The sequence below is a fragment of the Schistocerca americana genome, chromosome 4, assembly GCF_021461395.2.
Source record: "Schistocerca americana isolate TAMUIC-IGC-003095 chromosome 4, iqSchAmer2.1, whole genome shotgun sequence".
Classification (NCBI taxonomy): Eukaryota; Metazoa; Arthropoda; class Insecta; order Orthoptera; family Acrididae; genus Schistocerca; species Schistocerca americana.
Genome location: NC_060122.1, coordinates 337,479,240 through 337,499,035, shown reverse-complemented (window position 1 = coordinate 337,499,035; position 19,796 = coordinate 337,479,240). Strand labels below are relative to the sequence as shown.

At 41.0% G+C, this 19,796-nt stretch overlaps 1 protein-coding gene across 1 annotated transcript in view; it reads right to left on the bottom strand.

Annotated features, from left to right (window-relative positions):
* The window catches only part of LOC124612945 (speckle-type POZ protein B-like), a 67,743-nt gene extending 56,926 nt beyond the window's left edge, over positions 1-10,817 (bottom strand). Inside the window, exon 1 of the mRNA XM_047141454.1 lies at positions 10,584-10,817. The gene's annotated coding sequence lies outside the window, so the exon portion shown is untranslated. The remainder of the gene's footprint in view (positions 1-10,583) is intronic.
* Positions 10,818-19,796: the final 8,979 nt, after the last annotated feature.

The window sequence follows — 19,796 nt, the reverse complement described above, 5'->3', positions numbered from 1 at the left end:
ATGCGGAAGAACTAAGAAATGACGAGATACACTTGAAGTTCTCTAAGACACAGCAATAAAGACGAGCTCAGTAGGCAGTACAGTCGAAGAGGAATGGACATCTCTAGAAGGGGCAATCACAGACGTTGGAAAGGAAAACGCAGGTACAAAGAGGGTAACTGCGAAGAAACCATGGGTAACAGAAGGAATACTTCAGATGACCGATGAAAGAAGAAAGTATAGAAATGTTGAGGGCAAATTCAGGAACACAGGAAACACAAGCCGCTGCGGAATGAAATAAATAGGAAGTGCGGGGGAGCTAAGACGCAATGGGTGCATGAAAATGTGAAGAAATCGAAAAAGAAAAGTTTGCGGGAGGACAAGGCTGTTATAAATAAGCAATACCGACTGTCTCATTGACTGATTAGATGGCTGTTCAATAAAACACCTACAAATATAAATATAATGCACGCATGTATGCATGGCAGATAGAACATTGCTACGCACTTCTTAACACGGACACGGCAACACTGACTTTATCCACCGACAATGGGCATGCGACTTTCCGTTAAAATGTCTCCACTGTACGGGAATGTACTTAATGGATGAGCGAGTGCAAGTTGTACACACATGGTTGACGACATACTGAAAGTCTGCGTCTCGCCGTGGGGCGTACTCGGATAGCGTAATACTAAGGCGGGAAATCCGGGTTTGAGTCTCAATCCGGCACAAATTTTCATTGTCGTCATTCTATTATGCAGCTGATGGTTGTCGTATTCGCAACTACGAATGCATTTCATGTTGTTGTTGTTGTTGTTGTTGTTGTTGTGGCCTTCAGTCCTGAGACTGGTTTGATGCAGCTCTCCCAGTACCTACTGCAACCTACATCCTTCTGAATCTGCTTAGTGTATTCATCTCTCCACGCTGCCTTCCAATACTAAATTGGTGATCCCTTGATGCCTCAGAACATGTCCTACCAACCGTTCCCTTCTTCTGGTCAAGTTGTGCCACAAACTTCTCTTCTCCCCAATCCTATTCAATGCTTCCTCATTAGTTATGTGATCTACCCATATAATCTTCAGCATTCTTCTGTAGCATCACATTTCGAAAGCTTCTACTCTCTTCTTGTCCAAACTATTTATCGTCCATGTTTCACTTCCATACATGGCTACACTACATACAAATACTTTCAGAAATGACTTCCTGACACTTAAATCTATACTCGATGTTAACAAATTTCTCTTCTTCAGAAACGCTTTCCTTGCCATTGCCAGCCTACATTTTATATCCTCTCTACTTCGACCATCATCAGTTATTTTGCTCCCCAAATAGCAAAACTCCTTTACTACTTTAAGTGTCTCATTTCCTAATCTAATTCCCTCAGCATCACCCGACTTAATTCGACTACATTCCATTATCCTCGTTTTGCTTTTGTTGATGTTCGTCTTATATCCTCCTTTCAAGACACTGTCCATTCCGTTCAACTGCTCTTCCAAGTCCTTTGCTGTCTCTGACAGAATTACAATGTCATCGGCGAACCTCAAAGTTTTTATTTCTTCTCCATGGATTTTAATACCTACTCCGAACTTTTCTTTTGTTTCCTTTACTGCTTGCTCAATATACAGATTGAATAACATCGGGGAGAGGCTACAACGCTGTCTTACTTCCTTCCCAACCACTGCTTCCCTTTCATGTCCCTCGACTCTTATAACTGCCATCTGGTTTCTGTACAAATTGTAAATAGCCTTTCGCTCCCTGTATTTTACCCCTGCCACCTTTAGAATTTGAAAGAGAGTATACCAGTCAACATTGTCAAAAGCTTTCTCTAAGTCTACAAATGCTATAAACGTAGGTTTGCCTTTCCTTATTCTTTCTTTAAGATAAGTCGTAAGGTCAGTATTGCCTCACGCGTTCCAGTATTTCTACGGAATCCAAACTGATCTTCCCCGAGGACGGCTTCTACTAGTTTTTCCATTCGTCTGTAAAGAATTTGTGTTAGTATTTTGCAGCTGTGGCTTATTAAACTGATTGTTCGGTAATTTTCACATCTGTCAACACCTGCTTTCTTTGGGATTGGAATTATTATATTCTTCTTGAAGTCTGAGGGTATTTCGCCTGTTTCATACATCTTGCACACCAGATGGTGGAGTTTTGTCAGGACTGGCTCTCCCAAGGCCGCCAGTAGTTCCAATGGAATGTTGTCTACTCCAGGGGCCTTGTTTCGACTCAGGAACCACCTTCAAGGTTAACAATTATACGTCTACGAGACAAATTCGATATTCATGGAACAGTGTGTGATGTGCATAAAGGTCGATCAGGGTGACCTCGTACAGCTACAAGAGATCTTGGAACTGTTTCAGCGTTCGCCTCAGAAAACGTACCTAACAATGTTTGCTGACTCCATATTCCCTGCCATTCGTGCATTATGAGGTAATGATGAGTTTTATTTCCAACAAGATGGCGCCCCGCCGCACTATCATAGGGACGTACTAGCATACCTGGATCACAATGTGCCAGGCCAGTGGAAAGGACGCAGGGGACCAATCGAGTATCCTGCACGCTCTCCAGACCTCATACCACTGGATTTCTTCGTATGGGGCACGGTAAAAGATGAGGTGTACAAACGTAAACCACGTAACCTGGACACACTTTGGAATGAGATTCAGGCGGTGTGTGCAGAAATCTCGTTGGACACTTTGGTACGATGTACGGAATCAGTGGTGACTTGTACTCAGAAATGTATTGAAGCTGAAGGCCACCAGTTTGAACATTAATCACATTTGCAAAGTACATTTATTTTTGAAATTGGACTTTAAGCTTTCCATTTCCAGAAATTTAACTTTGCAGAACGAGAAATAAATTTTCTATGACGCTTCAAAGTGTGTATACATTTTTTTGACGCACCCTGTATATTTTATTCTTAATTTTAAAAATACAAGTGTTCAAAGTGAATTCTTTTTCGTTCTAAAGCATAGTCTGGCACTTATGTTGACGATAGTGGGTGGTGGGGGGGTGGGGGGTGGAAAGGGGACGTACAGTAGCTAACTTCTGATTACACCCATGGGTAACGGTTTCACAAACATTGAACAACCACTGATGTTGACACTCTTAACGCACACAACCATCTAAAGTAATAGTGGTCCTTTGTGCAATATATTTATCATAAACTTATATATAGCTATATCTGCAGTTTTCCAACAAAACAAACACGATATCACAAACGTCAGTGGACCCTACTAACTGATGCGGTTAGAAACCCGAGAAAACTGTGCAACGACATATCACGTTCACCATCTGCACACGTTTAATACTCGCTTTGGCAGGGAAAGTGTTTTGCCGGCACGTCTAGGGTAAAAATGGGTGAATAGTGCCTGGAAAAGATGTAATGTGATGAACACCAATACAAATCCAGCCAGGGTAACGTAAAGCAGGCGAATTAAATTCGATAATGCTGAGGGATCTGGTCGGGGAAATGCGACAGTAAAAATAAAAGATGATTTTTGCTATTTGGGCTACAAAGTAATTGATGATGGCCGAAGTATTGAGGAGATAAAATGCAGTCTGGCAATAGGGAGAGAAATCATACCTGGGAAAAAGAAATTATTAACAATGAATATAAATCCAAGTGTTATGAAAGCTTTTCTGAAGGTATTTTTCTGGAATGTAGTCTTGTAAACAAGTGAAACGTCGACGATGAACAGTTCAGACTGAGGGTGTGTGCTTAGATGGATAAATAGAATAATTTATGAGAAGGTGCTGAAGCAATTTGGGAAAAAAAGATGTTTATGCCACAACTTTACTAATAGCGGAGATCGATTGATAGGACACATTCTGAGAGATCAAGGAATCGTCGGTTTGGTAACAGAGTTTGCGGAAGATAAAAACTGTGCGGTTTGCAGCAGTTGCGCAAAGAGGAAGACTCTCGTACAAGAAAAACTAGGGTGGAGAGCTGCATCAAATCAATCTTAGGATTGAAGACAACGACGTGTTAATTTTGCTGCCATAAACCAGCGTTTAACTTAAATTCGGTGGTATTCTCTATTAGTTTCGATCGAATATACCAACGCACTTAGACGCTAACAAAACTAAAATCATCAACCAACTTAACCGTATCTGATAATAAGACTTCATGCGCACCAGTTTAACATTACATACGCTCGGCTATCTCACCGCTACGTAATTTGGCCCCATTTTAACGTATAGTAAGTACAATAATTCATTCCCTTCATTTCTGTCAATTACATTTGTTTTTTTTAATTGCGAGAATAAACTACTTATCACATACGAACGAGATAACATTCAAAAAAAGCGAACTATACTCGATTTTCACGCAAAATTGAGACATAAGAGTTTAAACGCCCACTTGTTTGTTTAGACGAAATATGGACGGCGATGACACGTGTATTGTCAAATAAAAGTGATGGTCGGTTGTTTAATTGTTGTGTAATGCAGGACTTTGGCGTATGGACGTGTAGCATTGTGGCCTCTATCTAAACGAAGTTTATGGAGGAGTAATTTCTCTTTGTCTTGTCTCTGGCAATGACGTTTCAGAAAGGGTTAAACCTTTCCGCTGCACTTTTAGAGAGACAAATCCTATCATAGATAACAGCGTATATAGCGGACGACTGGTACAGAGCCCAAGGAACAATTGAGATTATCAGTTTATATAAGAAACCAACATAAAGATCGTTGGTAGCAATAAAATACCGGTTGTTGCAGATTACTAACATTCACAAGGTATAAAATATGACACATAGACAAATACTTTTTACCTTGAACTGCATGTCTACATACATATTTACCGTTACTTTGTTACAGGGCCCAGTTACGTAACAAAAGAGGAATCCGACATCCGGTTGCAAACAGTACGTAGCAACAAGCACCAGTGAACGACACTGCAGCATTACGGCGTCGAATTGCTGACGTCATAACATCCATTCCTCACGAATTGTCGATCAACATATGTGTAGAATTGGAACATCGCCTGGATATCATTCGGGCAACGAATGCAGCACACATCGAAATTTATTGTGTTTATGTAAGTCAAAAGTTGAATATTTTACCAGCATTTCAGGATAAAAGATGTATGTCATTGTGTCATATTTTTCGCCTTACGTATGTTTGTAGTCAGGGCCATCCTACTTTAATTCCACAATCATTTCGGTGTTCTATACACCACACGATGGCATATGAGGAAAAGAATATGATTCACGATTCTTTGTCAATCGCGAATTAATTTATTCTTGTTGTTATTGTTGTTGTTGTGGTCTTCAGTCCTGAGACTGGTTTGATGCAGCTCTCCATGCTACTCTATCCTGTGCAAGCTTCTTCATCTCCCAGTACCTACTGCAACCTACATCCTTCTGAATCTGCTTAGTGTATTGATCTCTTGGTCTCCCCCTACGATTTTTACCCTCCACGCTGCCCTCCAATGCTAAATTTGTGATCCCTTGATGCCTCAAAACATGTCCTACCAACCGATCCCTTCTTCTAGTCAAGTTGTGCCACAAACTTCTCTTCTCCCCAATCCTATTCAATACCTCCTCATTAGTTACGTGATCTACCCACCTTATCTTCAGCATTCATTTATTCTTAAGTAATCAAAATGTGTACGCGCTGTAGGATAGGCAACGCTGAGAAGCACTTCACGCGACAACCAGACAAAGATGCTGTTGGTTTTCAGGTCACGAACATTCACCTTCACAGTCGAGGTCAATTTGATTACTCGCAGTCTACATCTCTGACGCGTTTGGTCACTTAATTTGTCGCTTTGGGCGCTAAGCTGAGAGGGGCGCCAGGGACACGAGTGTGCAAGATTTGTCTACAGCGTGTATCGCAAATAGTAGTGACAACCTAAATGGGTGAAAATGTACGATGGAAGAGGGCACCAAATGAAAAGCAGTTTGCGAGAAGAAATGTCATCGAACCGGCCCTGGATGGCAGTGCCGGGCATATGGTGTACTTTTAGGAGACGCTTGATGCTAACGAAAGAGACCATCCAAAGGTTAAAGCGGCAAGAGGCAAATATGTTTTATAAATTCATAAATCACTGTTAATTCAGCAACATAAAAGTCAGTTATTAGAGGACGTGTTCTCTAATTAGTAGCAAACATTCTATGATACGATAGTGGAAATTTAGAGAGAGCGTAGACTTTACAACAGACGCGCAAATGTGTATGTACTCTTTGAAGAACAGAAGTCTTCGTTTTGTTGCAAAATTCTGAAAAAAGAGTGGCACGCGACAAATATTCCCCAACAAAGTCGTAACAAGTATTATATCCATCGACACAGAAGGGAGAACTATAATAAAATTCGTCATTGCTTTTCGATCGGTCTTTACATTGGTCTTTGCAAAAGACCAGTCCTCCTTTACGTCTCTTTTCCACCCCTCCTGTTGTTTTAGATCAACTGACTTCATTCTGAAATTAATTCTCAAGGTTTCTTCTTTTGCGTTCATCGCTGGAGCATGCAAAGAATGACCGTTTGCTTAACTTTGTGCGAGTTGATGTTTTGTCTAATTTTAGCGTCATGTTCATTGAATGAGCGACATGAAAGCAATGAAGAATTTTCTTGGCTTCCACTCTAAAACAGTATCTCCGTATTTTGAAAGTATCTATGCGCGAGCTGCAACATTCTAGCAAGTCCTCTGTAGACGTTCAGTGTCTCATGTGGGTCAACCCCTACATGAATACCACAAAGCTGTAGCAGTTTTTTGACATACGATATACAACATGTGCGTAAAAAGTTTAATCTGAACACAGATCTCACTTTCCCAGTATTCTGTTCACGAATCAAAACTTTACCTACATTTGGAGCTATGGGATTGTTTCACAATGTCTCCTCGCGTGTTTAACAGTGAAACCAACGCAAACTACTATTTTCTTACGTCTTTATGAAGTTCACAGTGATAACCTGACATTTCTAAACATGCAGAGCAAGATGCCTATTACTGCTCCAGGCTATTACCAAATCTGAGGACTGCAACAACTATTATTGGAGTATTTTTCTCATAAATAATCCGCAATTCATGGAAACTGTGACTGTTGCTGATAATAATCATTGAAATACCCATTACAAGCAATAGGAGTCATGAAATCATGCGCATCAATAAGTTTGTGCAAGAGAGGGCACCAGCCCCCTCCTGGAATTTGGGGTACAGAATTTTAACACAGACTGTTCACGGGAAATTATGCCTTTTATTGGGGGGGTTGTGTGCTCGTCGCATTGTCTCGCATACAAGGCGGATGCGTCGACCTACAGAACACTGCCAAAATACAGTCCCAAAAAACTGTACCTTCCTCGCACACTCCTTATCGAGCTCCAGAAAGGGAGTACTCCAATAGTACTACGCGCGTATTCCGGTTCATATTCTCATCATAAACTGAACACGACTGCAATATAGCTACCCAATACCCTTCCCACAACGTCACTCCCTCTTCCTACAACACAACTTAATCGCACCCGTAGTTTACCATTTGCTTGTGGCCAAAAAAGACCTGCCACGTCTTGCTGATACCACATTTTCTAACAATAGAAGCTCCAGACTGGAATATCAACAATATTAGTAAAAGGATAGACGACTACTCGCCATAAAGATGACCCGTTAGTTGCAGACAGGCACAACGAAAAGACTGTTACACATCATAGCTTTCGGCTAGAGCCTTCTTCAGCACGGAAAACACACACAAATTCACACAAGCAAGCACACCTCATACACACAGTACTGCTACCACAGGCAGCTTCTGACCGGAACTGGGACGAAAACTGAAACGGGTGAAAGTGTACGAGGGAAGAGGGCTCGAAATGAAAAGTAGCTTTGTGAAAAAATGTTCTCTGACCTGCCCTGAATGTCATGGACGGGTATATGGTGTACTTTAGGAAACGCTTGTTGCTGATTCCGTTCTGAGCTGCCGGTGATAGCAGACATATGTGCATGAAGTGGAGTGACTGTAGACGACTCTGAAGATCACGGTCTTGCTATACTGTAGGTGCGTTTTTCTGTACTGTTAAGACCAGAATGCATCAATCAAAAATTTAAAAAATAACATTTTTTGCGCTGGAAGAGAGGAGAAAAAAATGTGAAAAATAATGGTCGAAAAGACCTCCATTTCAAGAAGTGAATCCTTTTCAACTCAACGGGGTGCCACAAAACGTAAGATGCAAAGACAGAATTATGAATTCACCTGTGCAGTTGGTATGGATGCGAAATAATGTGTCAAACTTAGGGATGCGGGAAGGGGGGGGGGGGGGAGGGGGAGGAATGCAGCTTTCGAAATATAATTTATTAATCTTCAATTAAGCCAGTCAATTTTTTTTAAAAAAGTAGGGAAAAATAATACAATAAACTCATTAACATGATAAGACGTTAAGTTTTGTAAGCAAACAAAAGTCGAATAAGTATTTTTAAAGTTTATTTCCTGTTTTTCACTTTGAAGACTACTAATCAGAGGCTATTTGTTAATAATCAACAGAAATTTCTCAATTTTCTGATACAAAAAGTGACATTTTTGAATCGTGGCCCCTAGTGCATAAATTTCTGCGGGCGCCCAGGCACATATCACTCCCTTGGGCCAGTCTGAAATTGCCTCTACATAGTGCACATAGTGCATGATGCTCCATCGCGGATAATGTGCTACGTTTTGCCTATCCTAGTCCTCAATGTTACCGCAAATCTTAGACAACGCGAAGGTAATTTTCATATGAGTAAGCATAAGAACAGCAATGAAGCAGACTGTTACTTATTCATTTTTATGACAAGTGACTTGCTTCGTACATTTTGCAGAAAATAATCAGTCCTATATTCGCACGGATCTTGTTTTTTTTTTCACTATACAGTGTACTCGGCAAGTCATAACTCGAGTACCGGTAATTTTTTCGGTCGAGCTTTTGGAATGAAGAAGAAGTCTTAGACTGTTGTATTTAAGTGTAGGATAATATAAATACTGCATACACTAAAAATGTAGTTATTGGCGAATAACAAGTCCTTAGGCACAGTTTCAGTACCGTCTGTTGCTCGCTCCTCAATTGTTTCAATTTATGATATCTTTTTATACACACGGAAACATTTCTGTTTTGTTGATAATTCTCAGAAGAATTCTGCGTTAATTTTACTTTATTCATTTCAGATCAAACAAAAACAATACAACAGAGAAAAAAACAAACATGAAGGTATTTGATTATACAGATCCGTTCCTTGTTGCCGACTGGAACGTGTAAGGTTCATGGAGAATTACTTTGATTTAACGATGTGTGATTTGCTGTGGGTAGCCTAAGAAAGTTGTGGAGCGGTTTCGTTCCTCGAAGGTAGAATACAACAATTATATCTGATTAGGGATACAAATATAGGCAAACTATCTCTTATTGCAACAGCTGTTACTAAATGGCAAGGAATCTTCGAGACGTATTGTTCTGACTTTGGGTTTGGGGGCTATAATTCTGAAGTTGATGAGTTTATTTTATTTGAAGAATTTGAATGGACTAGGTGCAGGCAATAGGCTGCCACTCATGCGACTCGTTGAAGCTATGCCTGTAACTGTGAATGTAACAAACCAGGCCTCACGAGTATGCTTAGAAATTTGATGATTTTCGTGTCCGACGAAATGGCAATCGGAGACGAAGCTGTATTGTCATGTTTACTGATGGTACATGCGGATTGTCAGATTTCTCATTGTCGTTTTATAAAGGAGAAGACTGACACCTCGGAGGCGTGCGGGGATCAACAGGCACAGATCTGTTCTGCGAGGAGGCTATGGAGGAGTCGTAGGAATGTTCGCCTCACTTTGCAGATTCTTAGACGAATGTGTAAATCCATGGCACAGTTTACTAAAGCATATTTAATGTGGAGTTTCTATATGGGGAGGGGGTCCTGAGGGTTGCAACACCAGACGATGTCAAAAATCGTAAAGAATATTTAGCTTATGATAAAACTGCGAATTATTGTTAAATCTCAGTTCAAATGAATATGCTTGAAATCACTTTAAACTATTGCCTATTGGCCCTAGTAAAAAGAATGATTTCGTTAACAGTAATTGGAACATCACTGCACAAATGCTGAATAGCTCACTTAGTAAAATGTGAGACGCTGGTGAATGAATGACATTAATATTACGCGTTTCGAGATAACCAATCATCAGGTATAAGTTATACCAATGGAATGAAGTTACAAGTTACCTACAAAACTGTCAGAGGTCGACTGTGTTATCTATGTATATATGTAGGTAACATTTTACTTCAGTTCATCTGTACTGTTCGATGTATCGGATGATGAGTTATCCCAAAACGCATAGTTCGCCAGCTGATGGCGTTTCAGGAACTGACCTATTCAGCATTTGTGTAGTGATGTTTCAGTTATACAATATGGTCGCATGCTTCCTGTATGACGTCTTGTCGCATCTCAGTTAACACTAAATGGTACACGGAATATCCCAGTGCATTGTTGGAGCAGCGTCCAAACTTAGTTTGAAAAACAAAGTGCTTTGCTGCGCTAAATACTTTGGTTATTACCAAATACCGATAGGTCGTGTAAAAGCTTAATATCACTCGGACTATAAATCTTTGCAAAGAAACTAGGAAATATCACAGAGGAATTTCATGCATTTATTTACCTTTGAAGCCGTATAAAGGGAGCGCTCTAGGCTCCCCCTGTGTCTGTCACCCACCGGATGCCTATTATATACAGACAGCTAGCTCCGTATTAATAACTAGGTTGCTGACGGCGATGTGTACACGATTCGTAGACGATTTACTAAGAACGTCACTTCACTTTTCACACACTGTATTATCACAAATCTGTCCGTAACACGAGCAATGACTGCCACATCCAACATCCGTACAGTCAACGAGCTGCGTACCGGATATTGAACCACTCTGCGCATGCGCAGGTCTCCTGCCTGTGTAGGGGGAACGGGGAACTGTGGTGGGGATGCGTCCGAAGCAGAAGATGAGACTGCATTCTATAACCGTTGGCTCCTTGCGTTGGCCGGGCGCTGATAACCTCGCTGTTGTGCGCCCTAAAACACTAATAATAATAATCATCATCCTTGCGTTGGCTGTTATTCAGAGAGATGGTGCGTTAGCGTACGGTGGGCAAGTCGTATGCAACTTACCCAAGAACAGCTAGTTACTCCATTTCATTTTAATCAATGTATGATATTTTCTGTACTGTGAAGTAACAGTTATTTGTTGTCATAGGCGAAAACAGGGGACAGAAATACAAACAGTTTCTTCCTCTTTATAACTGTAGTAATGCGCCAAAATCAAGTCCCATTGCGAAGTGGTACCACGATAAAATCTCTTTGAGCGTTGCTTCGAGAGGAATGCGATACAACTCTGAGTAATCAACTCAACAGAAAACACCAAATTTATACCAGATATTTCAGAAAAAAGGTACAAGTAAAATATTCGGAAATAGCAAAGACTGACAACCAGATTCCCCGAAATGCATAATAAATTACAATGACCAGCTTGACGATCCAATGTCGCAGAAAACGCAAGTAGCCGTATGACGTCATGTTACGCGTAAGTTCAGTCCAATAGAACTTCGGAAAACCAGACTTGGCGTTACTTCACGCAAACCGCAATATTTCGAACAAACAATAACTCGCAACAGAAACTGAAATTCCGTACCTGGAAATACTGAAATACATTTCAATTCAAGATGATGGCGTTAAATAGAAAAATAGGAATACACCGAGATAACGATAAGCTTAGTTGTGGAGAAATAAGAAAAAAATCATCACTTTTGTAATTTATCTATAGATATCTTTTCACCTAAGTTACAAATGGCTAACACTGATAGTAACAGGCGATCAAATATTAAGGTAACAGAACATTATTGTAAACAAGACCTTTCTTATGACGTTACACCAAGCTGCTACGTACTTTGGCAAAAACCACTCCTATTTCTCTTGTACAATTCAGCAGTTATTTATATGTAAAAAATGACAGGTCTTTGCCTCTCTGAAGAGTGTGTTAGATAACAACATTCTACTTTACTCCTCTCACGTCCCTAGTGCAGTAAAGTTTCGTTGAGAAAATAACCACATCATTAAACAACAGCAGTTAAACGGCAGGAATCTACATTTACATCTACGTGATTACTCTGCTATTCACAGTTAAGTACCTGGCATAGGGTTCAATGAACCTCCTTCAAGCTGTCTCTGTACCGTTCCACTCTCGAACGGTGCGCGGGAAAAACGAGCACTTAAATTTTTCTGTGCGAGCCCTGATTTCTCTTCTTTTATCGTGATGATCATTTCTCCCTATGTAGGTGGGTGCCAACGGAATGTTTTCGCAATCGGAGGAGAAAACTAGTGATTGAAATCTCATTAGAAGATCCAATCGCAACTAAAAACGCCTTTGTTTTCATGATTGCCACTCCAACTCACCTATCATGCCTGTGGCACTATCTCCCCTATTTCGCGATAATACAAAACGAGCCGCCCTCCTTTGAGCTTTTTCAATGTCTTCCGCAAGTCCCACCTGATACGGATCCCACACCGCACAGCAATACTCCAGAAAAGGGCGGATAAGCATGGTGTAAGCAGTCTGTTGCATCTTCGAAGTGTTCTGCCAATGAATGGCAGTATTTGGTTTGCTCTACCCACAACATTATCCATGTGACTGTTCCAATTTAGGTTATTTATAACTGTAATGCCTAAGTATTTATTTGAATTTACACCCTTCAGATTTGTATGACTTATCGCGTAATCGAAATTTAGCGGATTTCTTTTAGTACTCATATGAATAAGTTCACATTTTTCTTTATTCAGGGTCAATTGCCACTTTTTGCACCATACATATATCTTATCTAAATCATTTACATGTCGTTTTCGTCATCTGATAACTTTAAGAGACGGTAAATGACAGCATCATCTGCAAAGACAGCTGCTCAGATTGTCTCCTATGTCGTTAATATAGATCAGGAATAATAGAGGGCCTATAACACTTCCTTGGGGAACACCGGATATTACTTCAGTTTTACTCGATGACTTTCCGTCTATTACTACGAACTGTGTGACCTTTCTGACAAGAAATAACGAATCCAGTAGCACAACTGAGACGATATTCCATAGGCACGCAGTTTGGTTAGAAGACTATCTGTGAGGAACGATGTCGAAGGCCTTCTGAAAATCTAAAAATATGGAGTCAATTTGACATCCCCTGTCGATAGCACTCATTAATTACTTCATAAGTATAAAGAGGTAGTTGTGTTCCGCAAGAGCGATATTTTCTGAATCCATGCTGACTATGTGTCAGTAAATCGTTTTCTTTGAAGTACTTCATAATGTTCGAATACAGTATATGTTCCAAAACGCTACTGCAAATCGACGTTAGTGACGTGGGCCTGTAATTCAGCGGATTACTCCTATTTCCCTTTTTGGGTATTGGTGTAACTTGAGCAATTTTCCGATCTTTAGGTACGGATCTTCGTGTGAGCGAGCGGTTCTTCTGCCAATAAAGGCGTTTCGTTCTGTAAAGATGTAAATCACGTCTTGCTTATTCTTATATTGCTTCTTACTTGACTATGCTGTTACTGAGACTGACGGAAGAAGTCTTGTGGCTGCTTTTTTCCCAATTGTCTCTTTGCTTCTTGAACATAAATGTAAAAGGAGTAGGTATTTTAACAAAAGAATGCGGTTCACACCAACGTTTTGTACCTCGCCAATTTTCCTCGTATATTATATATATATATATTATATATTATATATTATATTATTTATTATTTAAATTATATATTATTATATATTATATATTATTATATTATACATTAATTATATATTATTATATATTATATTATATATATAATATATATTATATATATTATATTTGCGTCCGCTGTATTCCACCGCTATCAAGAGAAGACAAAAACGATATTGTACTGTCTGCGTTATTCCGAATTACAATGCGCGTGCAAAGGATCTTTGCATCGTAATTCGATGTAACAGAGGCGCGACAGTGTCGTATTACGCGCCGACACTGGACAAGAGACATTCAAGTAAAATTTCCAGCTTGTACGGGAGTATACATAATGGATGTACGACTACAGGTTGTATACACATGGCTGACTACATATGGAAGTTTGGGTGTGACCGTGACTTGTGCTCGAATCGCCTAATGATAAAGCGACCTCTCGCAATAAATGGGAAATTCGGGTTCGAGTCCGCGTGCGGCACGCTTTATACTGTCATAATTCCATTCTACAGCTGATGGTTGTCCATTTTCGCAGTTGCGAATACACTTAATGTACTTCATAACGGCTGTAGTCGCCGCAGTACCTGTTCAGGAACTTTGCATAGTAATTCGGTATAACACAGGCACTGTAATATCGTATTTACCCGCCGACACCGGGCAAGCGGCTTTCAAGTAAAAACAGGGAACGGACTGAAGTATAATTAAGAACTAGGACAATGTAATGTAACAGTCAAGAAATAAAGCAATCAGAAGTTAAAGCAAATATCAACATAATAATGGTCATATTAATGGTGGACATAGGCGTGGATCTTACAAGGGGAGGCCGCCAATTGTGAAATTCAGATTCGATTCATACTGCGCATAATAAAAGCTCATGGCCAGAGGTGTAATGTGGCAAAGCACCAAGATGCACTTCTCAGCCGTTGTCGAGAAAATCGACAGTTAAAAGAAACCGTTGCGCTGAAATACTCTCTACGATTAATAGTTTTTTACAGCGTCGTGGCACAGCGGTAAGCGCTCGGGTTTGTAATCCGAAGGTCGCCGGATCGAATCTCGTACCATGCAACTTTTTTTTTTAGTATTTGTTTTTTGTAATTCAAATGTGTATATATGTATACACACACACACACACACACACACACACACACATATATATATATATATATATATATATATATATATATATATATATATATATATATATATATATATATTTCCCGGCAATCAGTTGCAACAATTATGCATATAATAAGTTGTTGAAAGTCGTTTGTCGTGGAAAAACTGGCGACTTCGAACATCATTATCTTTCCGGCAAACAAAGTTATATTTCACAAACGTTATTAATTGTCTTCATAATGTTAACCACGTATAGTTAACGGAAGACGTAAAACGATATTCCGAAACGAATACGTATAGCGTAAGTCAAACGTTCGAATTAGAATAGAGACCCCACGAACACAAATTCGCTGTGGCAGGTATGAAATATAAATTCCGTTACTCGCTCGTTACACTTGAAGGACAGATGTTGAATGGGCCGAAACGAGCCGCCGCATAACAGCGTAGTTGCCTGCTAATTTCGAAAGAAGGTAGATGCAGTCCCTAGCGCAACTTATAACATCGTCGAGAATCAGTGCGGACGGGAGAGCTTTGGTACACTCTATTAAAAAAACGGAAAAATGGAGGCGGTACAATTGGAGAGCGATCCGCCTTCACCAACATGCATAAGCAATTCATTAATAGTTTACTTATATATATATATATATATATATATATATATATATATATATATATATATATATTTGAATTACAAAAACCTAATAATAAAAAAATGCATGGTGCGAGATTCGATCCGGCGACCTTCGGATTACGAACCCGAGCGCTTAACGCTGCGCCACGACGCCGTAGAAAACTATTAATCGTAGAGAGTATTTCACCGCAATGGTTTCTTTTAACTGTCGATTTTCTCGACAACGGCTGAGAAGTGCATCTTGGTGCTTTGCCACATTACACTTCTGGCCATGAGCTTTTATTATGCGCAGTATGAATCAAATCTGAATTTCACAATTGGCGGCCTCCCCTTGTTAGTCTCTGTGAATTTATTTTGCACGCTGAATGAAAGCAACAAAATTTCAACATTGTCAGTCTGTGTTGTGAAACTGAAAGGAGCTGTTGGAATGAGGACCTAGTCTATTAACCCTTAACGTCCCAGGTGCGTCTCACAGACCGTTGGCATTTATTGTTACACTGTTGCTAATGGATAGAGGTGGGGTAGGTGATTACAGCGTTGTCTACTTGTTCTTTCCGAAGCTGTCATAGTTTCCTTTGTCAGTGGCCACTTAACGTGACGTGAATCGATACTCTTACTGCTTCCTTCCTGCTAGCGGTCTCTGAGATCGCACCTGCGACTTCGGCGTTATGGATTCAGTAGCTCTACTTTTTGTCTACTGTTTGTGTTGCAGACCCTGACTTCGAGGATACTGTTTTAAAATGGTCTGAGGACAGTTCAGGAAGTGATGTTGGATCAGACAGTGACAACGAAATTGAAAGTGATTACAACTCAGAACCGAAACAGTGTGAAAGCGAAGACGAATTTGGTTTGCCACCTGTAAATTCCCTGAATGACACACGTGATCAGAGTGAAGAGGACAAAAACGTTGAGATTAAATTACAGCTAAACATTCTGCTAGAAATGTATTTTGTAGTCAAAGCGTCTTCTCAAGCGATCTCGTGTTCGGCAGCAGATCATTCGTTTGCCGGCATTGCGAGCACCTGCTTAATTGGGTAATAATCCAGGTACTCTTACCATCTGGAATTTGCTTATGACTGACGGTATTCTGAGTATCATACTGAAATGGAGTAATGTAAAAATAAAAAAATAAAAGCCTGAAAATGATCCAAATGTTTCGTATGAAGCTGATTTATGTGAACTAAAAACATTCTTCGGGTTACTAGTTTAGCTATTTTCAAATCCAGCAGAGAATATTACAAATCATTTCATGCCACAAATGGCACTGAACGTGATACACAATGAAGCGCCAAAGAAACTGGTATAGGCAGGCGTATTCAAATGCAGGGATATATAAACAGAAAGAATACGGCGCTGAGGTCGGCAACGCCTATATAAGGCAACAAGTGTCTGGCGCAGTTGTTAGGACGGTTACTGCTGCTGCAATGGCAGGTTATCATGATTTAACTTAGTTTGAACGTGGTGTTATAGTCGGCGCACGATCGATGGGACGCAGCATCTCCGGGATAGCGATGAAGTGGGGATTTTCCCGTACGACCATTTCACAAGCTTACCGTGAATATCAGGAATCCGATAAAATATCAAAACTCTGACATCGCTGCAAGAATGGGACCAACGACGACTGAACAGATTCGTTCAACATGACAGAAGTGCAACCTTACCGCAATTTGCTGCAAAATTCAGTGCTGCGCCATCAACAAGTGTCAGCGTGCGAACCATTCAACGGAGCCGAAGGCCCACTCGTACACTCTTGATGACTGCATGACACAAAGCTTTACGCCTCCCCTTGGCCCGTCAACACCAACATTGGACTGTTGATGACTGGAAACATGTTGCTTGGTCGGACGAATCTCGTTTCAAATTGTATCGAGCGAATGGACGTCTTCGGGTATGGAGACAACCTCATGAATCCAAGTGTCGTGCATGTCATCAGGGAATTGCTCAAGCCGGTGGAGGTTCTGTAATGATGTGGGGAGTGTGCAGTTAAGTGATATGGAAACCCTGATACGTCTAGATACGACTCTGACAGTTGACACGTACGTGAGCATCCTGCCTGATTACCTACATCCATTCATGTCCATTGTGCATTCTGGAGGACTTGGACAGTTTAAGCAGGATAATGCGACACCCCAGACATCCATACTTGCTACAGAGTGGCTCCAGAAACACTCCTCTGAGTTTAAACACTTCCGCTGGCCACCCGACTCCCAAGGGATGAACATTATTGGCCATATCTGGGATGCCTTGCAACGTGCTGTTCAGAAGAGAGTCACCCCCTCGTACTCTTACGGATTTAAGGACAGCCTTGCATGATTCATGGTGTCAGTTCCCTCCAGAACTACTTCAGACAGTAGTCGAGTCCATGCCACGTTGTGTTGCGGCACTTCTGCGCGCTCGCATGGGCCCCACACAATATTAGGCAGGTGCACCAGTTTCTTTGGCTCTTCAGTGTACTTTCAGATACGTTATGTCCAAAAACCAGTTTAGTGTGCATCTAACAAGTATGTATGTATTGAACTGGGGACCTAGAAACGACGGAGAGGCCTCGTCCCAACTGTAGCCCTCATTGGTTCACAACTCCACAACAGGCTACAGCAGTCCACTCACCCCACCGCCGCCCCCCCCCCCCCCCGAACCCATGATCATTGTGCGGGTCGGTCCCCAGTCGACCCCCCCCCCCCCCCTTGGAAACGTCTCATACCAGACGACATAGTGTAACTGAGGCGGAATAAGGGGAACCAGCCCGCATTCGCCGAGGCAGATGGAAAACCTGGACCTCGACACTAATCCACCTGGCCGGCCGGAGTGGTCGAGCGGTTCTAGGCGCTACAATCTGGAACCGCGCGACCGCTACGGTCACAGGTTCGAATCCTGCCTCGGGAATGGATGTGTGTGATGTCCTTAGGTTAATTAGGTTTAAGTAGTTCTAAGTTCTAGGGGACTGATGACCTTAGAAGTTAAGTCCCATAGTGCTCAGAGCCATTTGAACCATTCGGTTCTCCAATGTACGCATTCGTGCGTGATCTAACTCTAGTTTTATTTGTGCCGAAAAAGAGTATGTTAGTAATTCTAATTTTGTCCATGCATCATGATGCCTGTAAAGATAATGATACAGGTAAACCAGAAATAATTTACACTATAATCACACTAAGGATAGTATTGATCCCTTAGATGAGAAGAGTACCAAGTATTAAACTGCACAACGTACCAAACGATGGCCAAAATCATTGTTTTTCTGCGTGTTGGACATAAGTGGGGATAATGTCTTTGTCCTTCACAACTTCGGGAAATACACTATTCAAATCAGCCGCTTTCATTTCTTGAAGAACCTTGCATACATGTTCGTGAGATTACAAATGGAAAAGCGAGTCAACAACTCCCACATATCTCGTGAACTGCGTGCAGCCATTCGATTCGTTTTGGATGTAGCAGAAACAAGAGCGTAAGTCGCCGCAGAACGACTGGAAACATGCAAAACATGCTCCCCCTGCGACCCAAAAAAGAAGAGGAAGAATTCTTTCTTACGTTTTCCATTGCTGCAAGAAGCCAACCTCTCTTAATTGCTTTACAAAAATTTGCAGAGCGTGCAAAAAGCACTTCTCGGTAGGAAAATAAAAACAAAAAAGTACAAGTGTAATTTTTATTTTTTAAATTTCGTATGGGAGTCTCTTATGTTTTTATTATCAGATTATAATAAACTTCTACATCTACAACTACGTGATTACTCTGTTCTTCACAATAAAGCGCCTGGCAGAGGGCTCAATGAACCACCTTCATGCTATCTACCGTTCCACTTTCGAACGGAGCGCAGGAAAAATGAGCACTTGCAATGCTTCAAATGGCTCTGAGGACTATGGGACTCAACTTCTGAGGTGATCAGTCCCCTAGAACTTAGAACTACTTAAACCTAACTAACCTAGGGACATCACACACATCCATGCCTGAGGCAGGATTCGAACCTGCGACCGTAGCGGTCTCGGGGCTCCAGACTGTAGTGCCTAGAACCGCATGGCCACTCCGGCCGGCAAAACGAGCACTCAAATTTTTCTGTGCGAGCCCTGATTTCTCTTATTTTATCGTGATGATCATTTCTCCCTATACAGGTGGGTGTCAACAGAATGTTTTCGCAATCGGAGGAGAAAACTGGTGACTGAAATTTTATGAGAAGATCGCGTCGAAACGAAAAACGTCTTTGCTTTATTTAATATTGCCACTCCAATTCACGTATCACGTCTTTGGCACTATCTCCCCTATTTCGCGATAATACAAAACGAGCAGCCATTCTTTGAACTTTTTCGATGTCTTCCGTAAGTCCCACCTGATACAGATCCCATACAGCACAGCAGTACTCCAGAAAAGGGCGGATAAGCATGGTGTA